Source organism: Astatotilapia calliptera, chromosome 6 (genome assembly GCF_900246225.1).
Source record: "Astatotilapia calliptera chromosome 6, fAstCal1.2, whole genome shotgun sequence".
Lineage (NCBI taxonomy): Eukaryota > Metazoa > Chordata > Actinopteri > Cichliformes > Cichlidae > Astatotilapia > Astatotilapia calliptera.
In genome coordinates, this window is record NC_039307.1 from 21,812,630 (window position 1) to 21,824,834 (window position 12,205).

Here is a 12,205-nt window from a genome sequence, read left to right on the forward strand (position 1 = left end):
GCATGGTAGCTTTAAGTGTTTCATCTCTGGCATTGAGCCACAACATGAGAATAAGCAGAGCTCTGCTGGCTGTCGAGGGGGTTTGGACTTTCTGATGAATTATCTACAGCTGCAGAGCCTTCTGGCAAGTAAGACTGGACAAGGTGCCCTGCTACAGTGCTTAGCATGACTGAAACATATAGTTCAGAGTGCTCAGAGGGAGTCTTCTTTTAGTCATTCACTCTGCAAAAAGATATAACTTAAGACATAAAGACATTCTTTAGGACATAACTGGCCAGAGAGCAGAGTTGAAACGGCAGCATGCTGTTAACTGTTAGCAGTTTGAACAGCAGTGTGATCATAGAAATCATACAAATGCTACATTAGAAACGAGAAAACTAAATTACTTTGATTTTTGCTTTTCATCGTTAATTAGTTAAACCAACAAAACATCTTTGACAGGTTTTCAAGTATTTTGCAACAGTGTTTTTTGAAAACCTGGAATTGAAATGCACTTACCTGAAGAGCACTTTGGATCAGCTTCTGTTGTTTTAAATGTGCTATATAAATAAAAAATAACTCGGCTTGACAGTTAACACAAAAGGATTATTATATCCAGGCATTTTCATACTTCATGTCTGAGTTGTACTTTTTCATTGAAACTAAAATAATTCACTTAACATAATTCAGTGGGATGAGTATATTGTTTGAATGTCTGAACATAGTCCCCAACTAATGAGCCTGTTGAGGTAACAACTATGATGACCAGCAGATTTACAGTCTGTTAATGATAATTGCACTACCAACTACCATTAGCACGAATTCTACTCTGCATAGTTCTATTCTTTTTTTTTTTTTAGATTACTTTTTTTTCTATCACTTTTGGATATAAAACTTTTCACTACTTCACTCTCTCAGTCAGATAGAAAATTCAACAGGAGCTGTGAATGAAACATCACTTTTAGTAGTTGTAATATCTGGATATTTGTTGTCTTTCTGAAAGCTTCTGCTGGTGGTCTGCCTGAGATTTTGTTTCTTCTCTGTTTCTTTTCTTCCTTGTTCCAGGAAAAAAAACATGTTTTCACAAGTTTATATAAATTGGTGCTGTTGTGCCATATGTAGAAGTTCCAGTTCAGTTTTTTAATTTACAGCTATAAACTTTTTCCACCCAATGCTCTTCTTTTCTTTCTGCTGACATGACACAACAGAGCATGGGGGGACGAGTTGTGTGATGAAAGGTGAGCAATGTAATGAACTTAATGGAGAGAAACAAACTAAAGCACTAATTTTATCATTATTGATTTGATGCCAATACATTGGTATCGCTCCTATCACTAGTTGGATCATCCTCAATTCACAGCATCAACCTACAAATTAGATGTGTGAGGTAGTGATTAAACTCTTACAACTAAAGTGTGAAGTGCTACAAAATTGTAATCTATTTTTTTTTTTTTTTTTTGTTAAATTGCAGGCAGTTAAATGGTGCTAATATACTGTTTCTCAGACTTTTTGAGTTACCCAGGAAGCTTATTGGAATAAAAAAGAAATTCTTGGAGGGAGGTCGAAAATTACATAATAATTTGTAGATGTGCAGCTTTGAAAAGTAGATAATTCTATGAAAAGCAAACAAATGAAAAAGTTTCAGTATTTTTTTTGCCAGTTATTTATTTCTTATTTTTTTAGGATAAGGTGAAAAATTCAGCCCCTAAAAAAAGTTCAGTAATTCAAACAAACTTGTATTTGTCACGGGGTGCCGAGGCAGGCCGTGTGGATTAATAACGGACCCAAGATGCAGACTGCTTAAGTGGAGGGTGAGCTTTATTAACAACAGGTGAAGTACAACAAAAAAGGGTGGCGAGAAACAGAACGGTAAAAACTCTAAACTGGGAAAACTAAAACTAAACACAAAGCCAGAACACGAACGAGGGTGCCTTGCAGGGAGAATGACCAGGAAGCCGGAGGAATAAACACAGAATGACGGAGGGGAATAACGCAGACGAACCAGCAACTAACAGAGGCAGACACGAGGTTAAAATACACAGAAGGATAACGAGGGGATGAGACACAAAAGGAGGGCACAGCTGGGAGTAATCCGACCTGACGAGACAGGGGAAAAGTAAATTGAACACACTGAGAACAGACACGGACCTTCAAAGTAAAACAGGAAACACATACATGTAATGACATAACACACCAACTTAACACAGACTGGGGGAGACAGAACATAGGAACATGAACCATGAAACAGAAGAGTACAAACACTCAAGGTAAGCAAAACCACAGAATAATAATAAACTAAACATAAACACGGAGTCACAGACTCCGGACCATGACAGTATTTGCTTATGTCTGAACAATCACCATGAATACATGGGCACAACTAGTGATGATTTCACATCAGAGATTGAACTTGTAGAAACCATTCTTGGACACATGATTTTAAGTTAAAGAGTTGTAGCCAAAAAGAGCAAATAAACAGGAGAAGAGATCCAGAGAACTCTGAAACTCACAAAGCAGTGCATCATTGAAGCTTGCAATGTAACAAGTTCAACACAGATAAGGTTTCAATAAAAGAAAATCAAGCATTTCCTATTCTAGTAATTAAATGCCCCTGGAAATGCAAAGCAGCATGCAGTTTGTAACTGCACAGCTTCTTTTGGTAGAATAAAAAAAACCATACAGTTCTAAATCAAACGTATAGAGGTCCGACCTCTTACTGACCTTTAAATGTTTGAGAATTCATGTCAGAAAGAGGGAGACATATGCTCCTCTTCATTACCCCCAGGATTATCCTCTCCAGAGTGCAGCGCAAGCATGTACAGTGATTGTGTGTGAGGTGCTTTGAAAGCTGACCCGCTGCTATCTCGCTGGCAACCTCCGTGGCCTGCTTGCACTGTGTGCCTTTTATGAGATCTACTGAGAATACATGGAAACACACTACTGTATGACCTTGTGTTGCCCTACTAATATCCTATAATATATTCTAACTACTAAAATGACTCATAAACCATCTTCCAGAAGCTTTAAAATCATATTTGCGCCCGATATTCTTTGACATGGCATTTCATCTTGAACATCGGTCCTTGAGCAGTACAAGTTTGGACATCTTAAAAGCAAATAGAAAACACCTGCAACAACTTCATGTTTTATTTGTGCACTTTTTTGAGCATATGCTATGGTTATGAGAGAACAACGTTAGAATATACATCAATTATGCAAATAACACAGCACTTGTTGTGGGTAATGTTTTTTCTGTGTATTGAATCAGCAGGACAACAGATGTATACATCATCATCTTTTTGAGTAAGAGGGGAAGTGTGTGGGTTGTAAGACTAGTTTCTTTACTTTAAAAGTGCATTAGGAGCATCATTTCTTTCGTGTTTGATGTACTGCATGCAACTGTTAGATGCATATGCTCCCTGTTTTATTCATACACCTCTAGATAGTATGCTAATGCAATTTCTAAAATGATGAAATACATAAAAACAGTTTATTGCAGGTAGTGAAATTCAAATATCTGCTTGCCCTCTTCATTTACTCCATTCTCTTTTAATCACACTCCTTTCTTTTTCTCTCCTCTTGGTATTTCTGCAGGTCGTGAGGTGTGATTTGAAGCTGTTCATGTTCAATATAACCCTTATTGACATGTGCGCAGAGGCTACTTCCATCACATCTGTAGTAACTGTTGTAGTGCTTTGAGTTTTATTTATTATGTTGTAGAGCCAGAGGTTGCTGAATCTACCAGCTTCTTACTGTATTATTAAATTCCTTGTTGAAATTGTTCCAGAAAACTCAACCAATCACTCCAGATCAATTCAACACTAAGTGAATGAAAGTATAAACTTCTAGGGAAACCGAATTTAAGATTTACCCTTAATTCTCCTGACAGAACCATTTTTTAATGCTCAAATAAAGTTTCTCAGTTACCTATTACCTGTTATGCGTGGCTCATTCAGGGGAGCAATAATGTTAAACTGCTACATTTTACACTTATTAAAACTAAGTGAACCCAAATGGAACAGATGAATTTGTGGCTTAAACAAAGAATAACTGCGACACAATCAAACCAAAGAAAACTAGTCTGGGTGCCTGAAAAGCACAAGTCTTCCAGATTTGCATGCAACAGTCATCAGTGAGGGAAACCATTCCTCCCACTATAACCCTTTGCTAACACGAGAATCACGAGTAATTTTGACTATAGTAATCTAGATGGATTTCCATGACATTTTGTACCTTATACTCATATGGATTTTAATTCTTCAGATTCCTGGGTTTATTATGTAGTTCCCAGAACTAATTGCTAATTGCTAAGGGTATCATATCCCAATCCCATGTCGGATGCATCATCTGTGTATGTATTTGCCTATTTGTTATGCGTAGACCTATAACTGTCAAGAAACCATAATGTTACTTATTAATTGATGAACGTGGCTAGGCGTTTACATGCAACTGTCAAGATTAAAGCATGTGAGACATGAATCACATCTATGGAAGGCTATATGAGGTATGCTGACATGTCAGAAATAATAACAGCAACAGTAAAAAGAATTCACAGCGTGCACGACATCTTTAGTGCCAGCCTGCAGAGACAGGTCAAGTCAGATTAGTAGACACGATGTTAGATTAAGGTCATGTTTGTTGTCACACAGCTAAATATCACAGCATTAATTAAAAAGGACACTGTGGCAATTTATGCAGAAAAAAACATAAATGAAATGCATAATTGAGAAATTAATTTAAATTAACAGATTTATTTTTAAACCTTGAATCAGATAAGACAAGGACAGTGAATTATTTCCAAGATGTAAAGTAAGCACTGGATGATTTGCAGTGTCGGTCGTAAAGGAAAAGCTTATATATATTTATACATATAGAGCCCAGCTTTTGCAGTGTTAGGGATACTGTATGTTGTTTTCAAGCTTCTCTTTTGTTTCTGTGTAATGGAGATTTAGACATAAAATGTGCTAACACGTCAACATTTAGACAAAATACCTGCATTCTGTAAGTTCCATTTCCTAACAGGGCTTTAGGCTGTGCGCATTGGTCAAGCTCGAATGCTTGGCTCTGGCAGAGTCAGCAGACAACGAGCTGACAAGGGAAGTCTCCAGGTCTGTCTCCCTGGAGAGCACCTATGGCTAAGGAGGTTGTTATTGATCTAAGTAGGGGGAGGAAAGAGAGATGCGGGGCAAGCAGGGAAGAACCTCTGCCCTATTCTGCACTCTAGTGTCCCACTAGACAGGGCAGTAAGTCTTTATCAACTCCACAAACTGCCCATGTGAAAAAAAAAAAACCAACCCTGGAAAAGGAGGCCCGTGATATCCACAAGAACAAAGTTCAAGAAAATAGATAGATAAATATTAAAAATGAAGCAACCATTTCTCGCCAATATTTTTTCCTAAGCATGCTGATCATTTGAATATTTTTGCAATGCTGAAACAAATTTCAATAAATAAAAGAGACACAATTAAAAACATGTTGAACATTTGCATCAACAAAAATTTGCATAAAAAGACATTGCTTACTTCATACACTGAAAAAAGAACATTTACTTAATGGATTTACTTAATTCAGTTGACATTGGTTGCACACAACTGTTTTGCTTTGGCAGAAACTTAAACAACTGAATTAAATCACCACAACTTATTCATATTCAATAAACCTGTGCATTTTGTGTTGATAAAACATGATTGAAACATGTTTAGATGAAGTAAGTTGAGCTCATAGAATATTTTAATCCCTCACAATTTCGTCATTTTATTCCAGCACTATTCAATAACTTTTACCCCAATACTACTTGGTTACTTAAATACTACATGTTGTCTTCATATTACATAATGTTTAACAAAGTCTAGAGTCTGGTTAACATAAAAAATCCAATGAATTTAGAACGACTTCCATCCTCCTAGCTTTATTTGGGTTGCAGGGGGGCTGGGGGATAACCCCAAACTGATAGGTTAAGAGGCAGGGTACACCCTGGATAGCTTACAAGCTTATCACATAGAGACAAACAACCATTTGCACTCATATTCATGGGTAATTTAAAATCACCAATTAACATAACTCTAATAACTGCAGGAGGAAACCAGAGTTCCCAAAGAGAATCCACTGCAAACTAGCCGGATTGTCGATTTGAACCAGCAACCTTCTTGTTGGGAGGTAAGCGCACAAACCACCACACCATCAAACCCGGCTTGGACAGATTAAACCTCAATAAATAGCGATAGCATACACGTGGTGTGTGTTAGTTGTCTGCCTCTTATAACTCCAGTAATTTTCCTGGAGTTTGAGATCTCATGTGATCTTGTGCATTTCAGCAACTAACCACTCTTACTATCATGTCCTCTCAACAAGAACAAATTAAGTTGTTGAATTTCATACAGATCCTACATGATTTAATTACGTTCACCATAGAAACATAAAATTATTTGTTTCAAATTACAAGTTAGACTTTTGTAAATGTAACAACCACAGAGTTTACTTTTTCAGTATATACTGCAAAAAGTAGAGGTGGCTGCTTGACGTGACTGAGATGGATGCCTTCCTCAAACTATGATCCAAAGCGCGCGAAATGAAATCTTGATGCGGTGTCGTGAGATTTAACATTGCTATATTATTGACTTACTTCACTCGAACATGATAGGAAAAATTTAATATGCCCTCTCTGCATATCATGTAGTTTCTACACTATATAGTTACACTTAATTTTAAAGCATGAGGCAACTGTGTTAAATACACACAAGATGCTTACATAAATCCAATAGATGGCCAATTCCTTTTTTTCAGTGTAGTCTCATGATGGATTATAATGCAGTATTTAACTAAAAATATGTTTAAAAGACAGTGTTATTTATTTATGTGTATTCTTTCAGGCCTGTTGGTTTTCATCAGTCTGAAACAATAAAGAACCAGAATAAAACCAGATGTAGGCTTAGTCTACGGGCATGGCGATATGAGATCAGCAAGTACAAATAGGTTTCCTGCATTGGGATCGATCATATATTAATCTTTATAGAACAACAACAAAAAAAGACCTTAGACTCTATTAACAAACAAAGGCCTCCTACTGACTTGCCCATGGAAGTTCAGGAGTCTTCGAGGAATGGTGACGAATTGACAAATCGGTGGCAGATGATTTCATCTGAAGGTAACTGTCGGCTCACAGCAAGTGAACCCAAGTTACCATGATGGTATTCCTCAGTAAGAATGGAAACCACCTTCATAGTACAGAAAATCGAGACTTAACGCTGAAGTTACCTGAATAAGTTCAAAGCCTACTTTGTAATACAGAGGGAAATACTATGAAGGAACTTCAACAAAGCTAGCTTCTCTTTGCATTGTCTGTTTTGACCAAACCTAAAACCTCATTTGGAAATGACGTATATGATGACAGTGGTTATTAACTTGCTCTGGCTGCTACCTGGCTCTGGGTTAGGTGACTCTTCCTCACCACCTGTGAGTGCCACTTTGTCATCATCTGATAACGTCAACAATCAGAGACATTATCAGGTGATGATGATAAAATGGTGATTAAATATAAAGGACTCAAAAAATAAAAATAAAATGCAACACTGCCAAAAATAGGATGAGATAAATGCTGCAGAAAATCTTTAATCTTGGGATTATGCATAAAATAAACATTTTAGTTCCAATTAATTGTTTAACACTCATCCCACCGAGTGGGGTCCGTGCAGACATATTTTTGATATATCCTACAGGTCATTTTTAAACATTCAATTCTTTATGACTTCAATCAATTTGTTCTTAATAAGTTTATATTATTACTTTCTTTTCTGGTTTGATTAGTGTTTAGTTAAATGCACCATTTCTTCCTAAACAGTTTTAATAAATTATAATATTGATTTGCTTAATGCTTGCCCTGAATCCTAAATTTAAGATTTTAAATAAGAAAGACTTGGACATCAAGGCTGTCTTAATCATCCGGATGCAGAACTTCCCAGATTGGAAGTTGGCAGAATGTGGGCAACACATCCAGACCTACAGTACCTAAGAGCACTGGGATGTGCCCTGGGCATGCCTCATATGAAAAGGACAGCTGATGCTGCTACATTACAAGCCACAACCTGAGCAGTGATGACCCTCCCAGGAGTGAGGAAAACATCACCTGCTGATGTGACTGTTCAACTCTCTGCTGGAAGATCTGCTGGGAAAAGGTGTTACCGTTGCTGCTGAATCACAACAGGAAAGTATCAACAGTTTCCTCCTGCTGTCACATGCTAGCACAGCATGAGGTAAATTGTGTGCTACAAACTGCCTCTTGTGTCTGATTAGCTTTAGCTGTTTTTGGTTGTTTCTGGTCTCTGTACAACCACAGGAAGAGCTTGGTTCATGTTGCGGTAAATCAGACTGGGCAGACAGAGCAGACCAATTTTTATCACAGTTTTCTTTTTGCAGATGATGTGGTTCTGTTGATTTCATCGAGCCATGACCTCTGAGTCGCACTTGGGTGATTTGAAGTTGAGGGTGAAGTAGCTGGGATGCAATTTAGCAGCTCCAAGTCTGAGGCCATGGTTCTCAGTTTAACAAAGGTACGCTACCACTCCAGATCAGCAATGAGTTGCTGCTCTTGGAGTTTTGTTCAAAAGTGAAGGGGAAGTGCAGCAGATGATCGATGAACAGGCTGGTGTGGACGCTGAATCTACAGATGCTGTCTCCCATTTATGGTCACAAGCTGTGGCAAGGGACCAAAGGAACAATATTGCCAATGCAAACAGCAGAAATGAGCTCTCTCTGAAGGGTGCCTGGTCTTGGCCTTAGGATGAGGAGTTTAGACATTTGGGACTAAAGTCCCTATGCCTTCACTCGATATGAGCTGGCTGGGGTGGTGCCAGCCTATGACCTCCTGGGTACCTCCAAGGTCAGGTGTTTTGGAAATGTGACGGAGGCCCCGGGGCAGACCCAGGGCAGTTATTTTGTTTTGGGGCTAAATTACCCCAAATGGTTTCATCATATACAGTGGCTTGCAAAAGTATTCGGCCCCCTTGAACTTTCCCACATTTTGTCACATTACAGCCACAAACATAAATCAATTTTATTGGAATTCCACGTGAAAGACCAACACAAAGTGGTGTACACGTGAGAAGTGGAACAAAAATCATACATGATTCCAAACATTTTTTATAAATAAATAACTGCAAAGTGGGGTGTGCGTAATTATTCAGCCCCCTTTGGTCTGAGTGCAGTCAGTTGCCCATACACATTGCCTGATGAGTGCTAATGACTAAATAGAGTGCACCTGTGTGTAATTTAATGTCAGTACAAATACAGCTGCTCTGTGACGGCCTCAGAGGTTGTCTAAGAGAATATTGGGAGCAACAACACCATGAAGTCCAAAGAACACACCAGACAGGTCAGGGATAAAGTTATTGAGAAATTTAAAGCAGGCTTAGGCTACAAAAAGATTTCCCAAGCCTTGAACATCCCACGGAGCACTGTTCAAGCGATCATTCAGAAATGGAAGGAGTATGGCACAACTGTAAACCTACCAAGACAAGGCCGTCCACCTAAACTCACAGGCCGAACAAGGAGAGCGCTGATCAGAAATGCAGCCAAGAGGCTCATGGTGACTCTGGACGAGCTGCAGAGATCTACAGCTCAGGTTGGGGAATCTGTCCACAGGACAACTATTAGTCGTGCACTGCACAAAGTTGGCCTTTATGGAAGAGTGGCAAGAAGAAAGCCATTGTTAACAGAAAACCATAAGAAGTCCTGTTTGCAGTTTGCCACAAGCCATGTGGGGGACACAGCAAACATGTGGAAGAAGGTGCTCTGGTCAGATGAGACCAAAATGGAACTTTTTGGCCAAAATGCAAAACGCTATGTGTGGCAGAAAACTAACACTGCACATCCCTCTGAACACACCATCCCCACTGTCAAATATGGTGGTGGCAGCATCATGCTCTGGGGGTGCTTCTCTTCAGCAGGGACAGGGAAGCTGGTCAGAGTTGATGGGAAGATGGATGGAGCCAAATACAGGGCAACCTTGGAAGAAAACCTGTTGGAGTCTGCAAAAGACTTGAGACTGGGGTGGAGGTTCACCTTCCAGCAGGACAACGACCCTAAACATAAAGCCAGGGCAACAATGGAATGGTTTAAAACAAAACATGTCCATGTGTTAGAATGGCCCAGTCAAAGTCCAGATCTAAATCCAATCGAGAATCTGTGGCAAGATCTGAAAACTGCTGTTCACAAACGCTGTCCATCTAATCTGACTGAGCTGGAGCTGTTTTGCAAAGAAGAATGGGCAAGAATTTCAGTCTCTAGATGTGCAAAGCTGGTAGAAACATACCCTAAAAGACTGGCAGCTGTAATTGCAGCAAAAGTTGTTTCTACAAAGTATTTACTCAGGGGGCTGAATAATTACGCACACCCCACTTTTTAGTTGCATTTCGTTGCCCTGTACCTGTGACAAGTTGAATTCTATTCTATTCTATTCTAGTTATTTATTTGTAAAAAATGTTTGGAATCATGTATGATTTTCGTTCCACTTCTCACGTGTACATCACTTTGTATTGGTCTTTCATGTGGAATTCCAATAAAATTGATTCATGTTTGTGGCTTTAATGTGACAAAATGTGGAAAAGTTCTAGGGGGCCGAATACTTTTGCAAGCCACTGTAAATACAAACACTGAACACAATTACTGAAAACTAAACTATAATTGTAACTTCATGCAATAATAATATTGAGTTACTATTATTACTATTATTATTATTATTATTATATAAAATGCTATAATATGACATGTTATATTAATATTTTTTTCAGATTCATTAAAAATACGGCTCAAACAAAAGAAGAAAAACACATCACATCTCACTAGAAAAAAATCATGCTGGCTATGTTTAATATTTGGACTGGTTATATTAGGAATGAAATGATGCCACATCGTTGGATGGAAATTAAAATAAGCAACCTACAAAGGACTGAATTCAACGACATCCTGAAAATCAAAATGAAAACATTACACTGCAGTCTATTTGACCAAAATCTCACTGCAGCAACTTAATGTGGTACTCAGTAGTTTGTATGGCCCCTTATGTGCTCCTAATGACACTACAGATGGTGTCTTGAGGTCCAAGGATTTCATCCCGATACTTAATGGCACTTAGGGTGCCCCTATCTAGCCTGTAGATGTTTGTGCATACCTTCATGGATATACCTCCCCACAACATCAATGACCAACCACCAAACCAGTGATGCTGAACGATGTTAAAGGCAGCATAATGTTCTCCACAGCTTCTCCAGGCACTTTAACACCTGTTACATATTCAGCTTTATTTATATAGCATCAAATAAAAACAGTCACCGCCAGGTATTTTATGCTGTGAGGTAAAGTCCACACAACATATGCTCAGGCTTAACCTGCTCTCATCTGTGAAAAGCATAGGGCATCAGTGATGGACCTGCCAATTCTGCTATCCAGGCTCTGCAGTGCCAGGCAGTAAGCACTGGGCCCACTACAGGAAACTGACCAAATTGATTGTTTGGGATGAGACATTCACGGCAGTGGCCTGCTGGAGTCCATTTTGTAGCTTTGGCAGGGGTCATCACAAAACAGCAGATAACAGTCCTGCTTATTGGTTAAGGACCTTCTATAAGCCTCGTCTAGCTCTACTAAAGTAATTGCCTGAGTCCTGGAATCTACTCGCTGCTCTTTAGAGTGTGCTGGAAAACCGCAAACCTTTTGATAATGGCACCCACCCATGGGATGATCTGATATCCTTGTGTCGGTGTTGTTCCCACATCATCATAATAAATGTTGTTCCAGGTTCAACCTTGCAAGTGACCAATCACATTGTTGTGACGTCATACTTTTGCAAGCCAAGCGATTCATTCATTTATGAAATTCCAATGTTGCAAGGACAATATGTATATTGCTTACCGTTTATTAAAGAACAGTATCCTGAAATGCAAAGAATTCAAATTGCTGGATTGGCGGACAGATGCGGTTTCTTGCAAGTTAAGTAGATTTTTTTAAGGCATTTTTTTTCCGAAGTCGCAAAAGTATGACGTCACAACAATGTGATTGGTCACTTGCAAGGATGAACCTGGAACAACATTTATTATGATGATGTGGGAACAACACCGACACGAGGATCTCAGATCGTACCCCATCCATGTGCCATCCTGGAGGAGTTGTATACCTGTGTGACCTTTGTAGGGTGCAGGTATCACCTCATGCTACCAGCAGGGACACAGATCCTAAC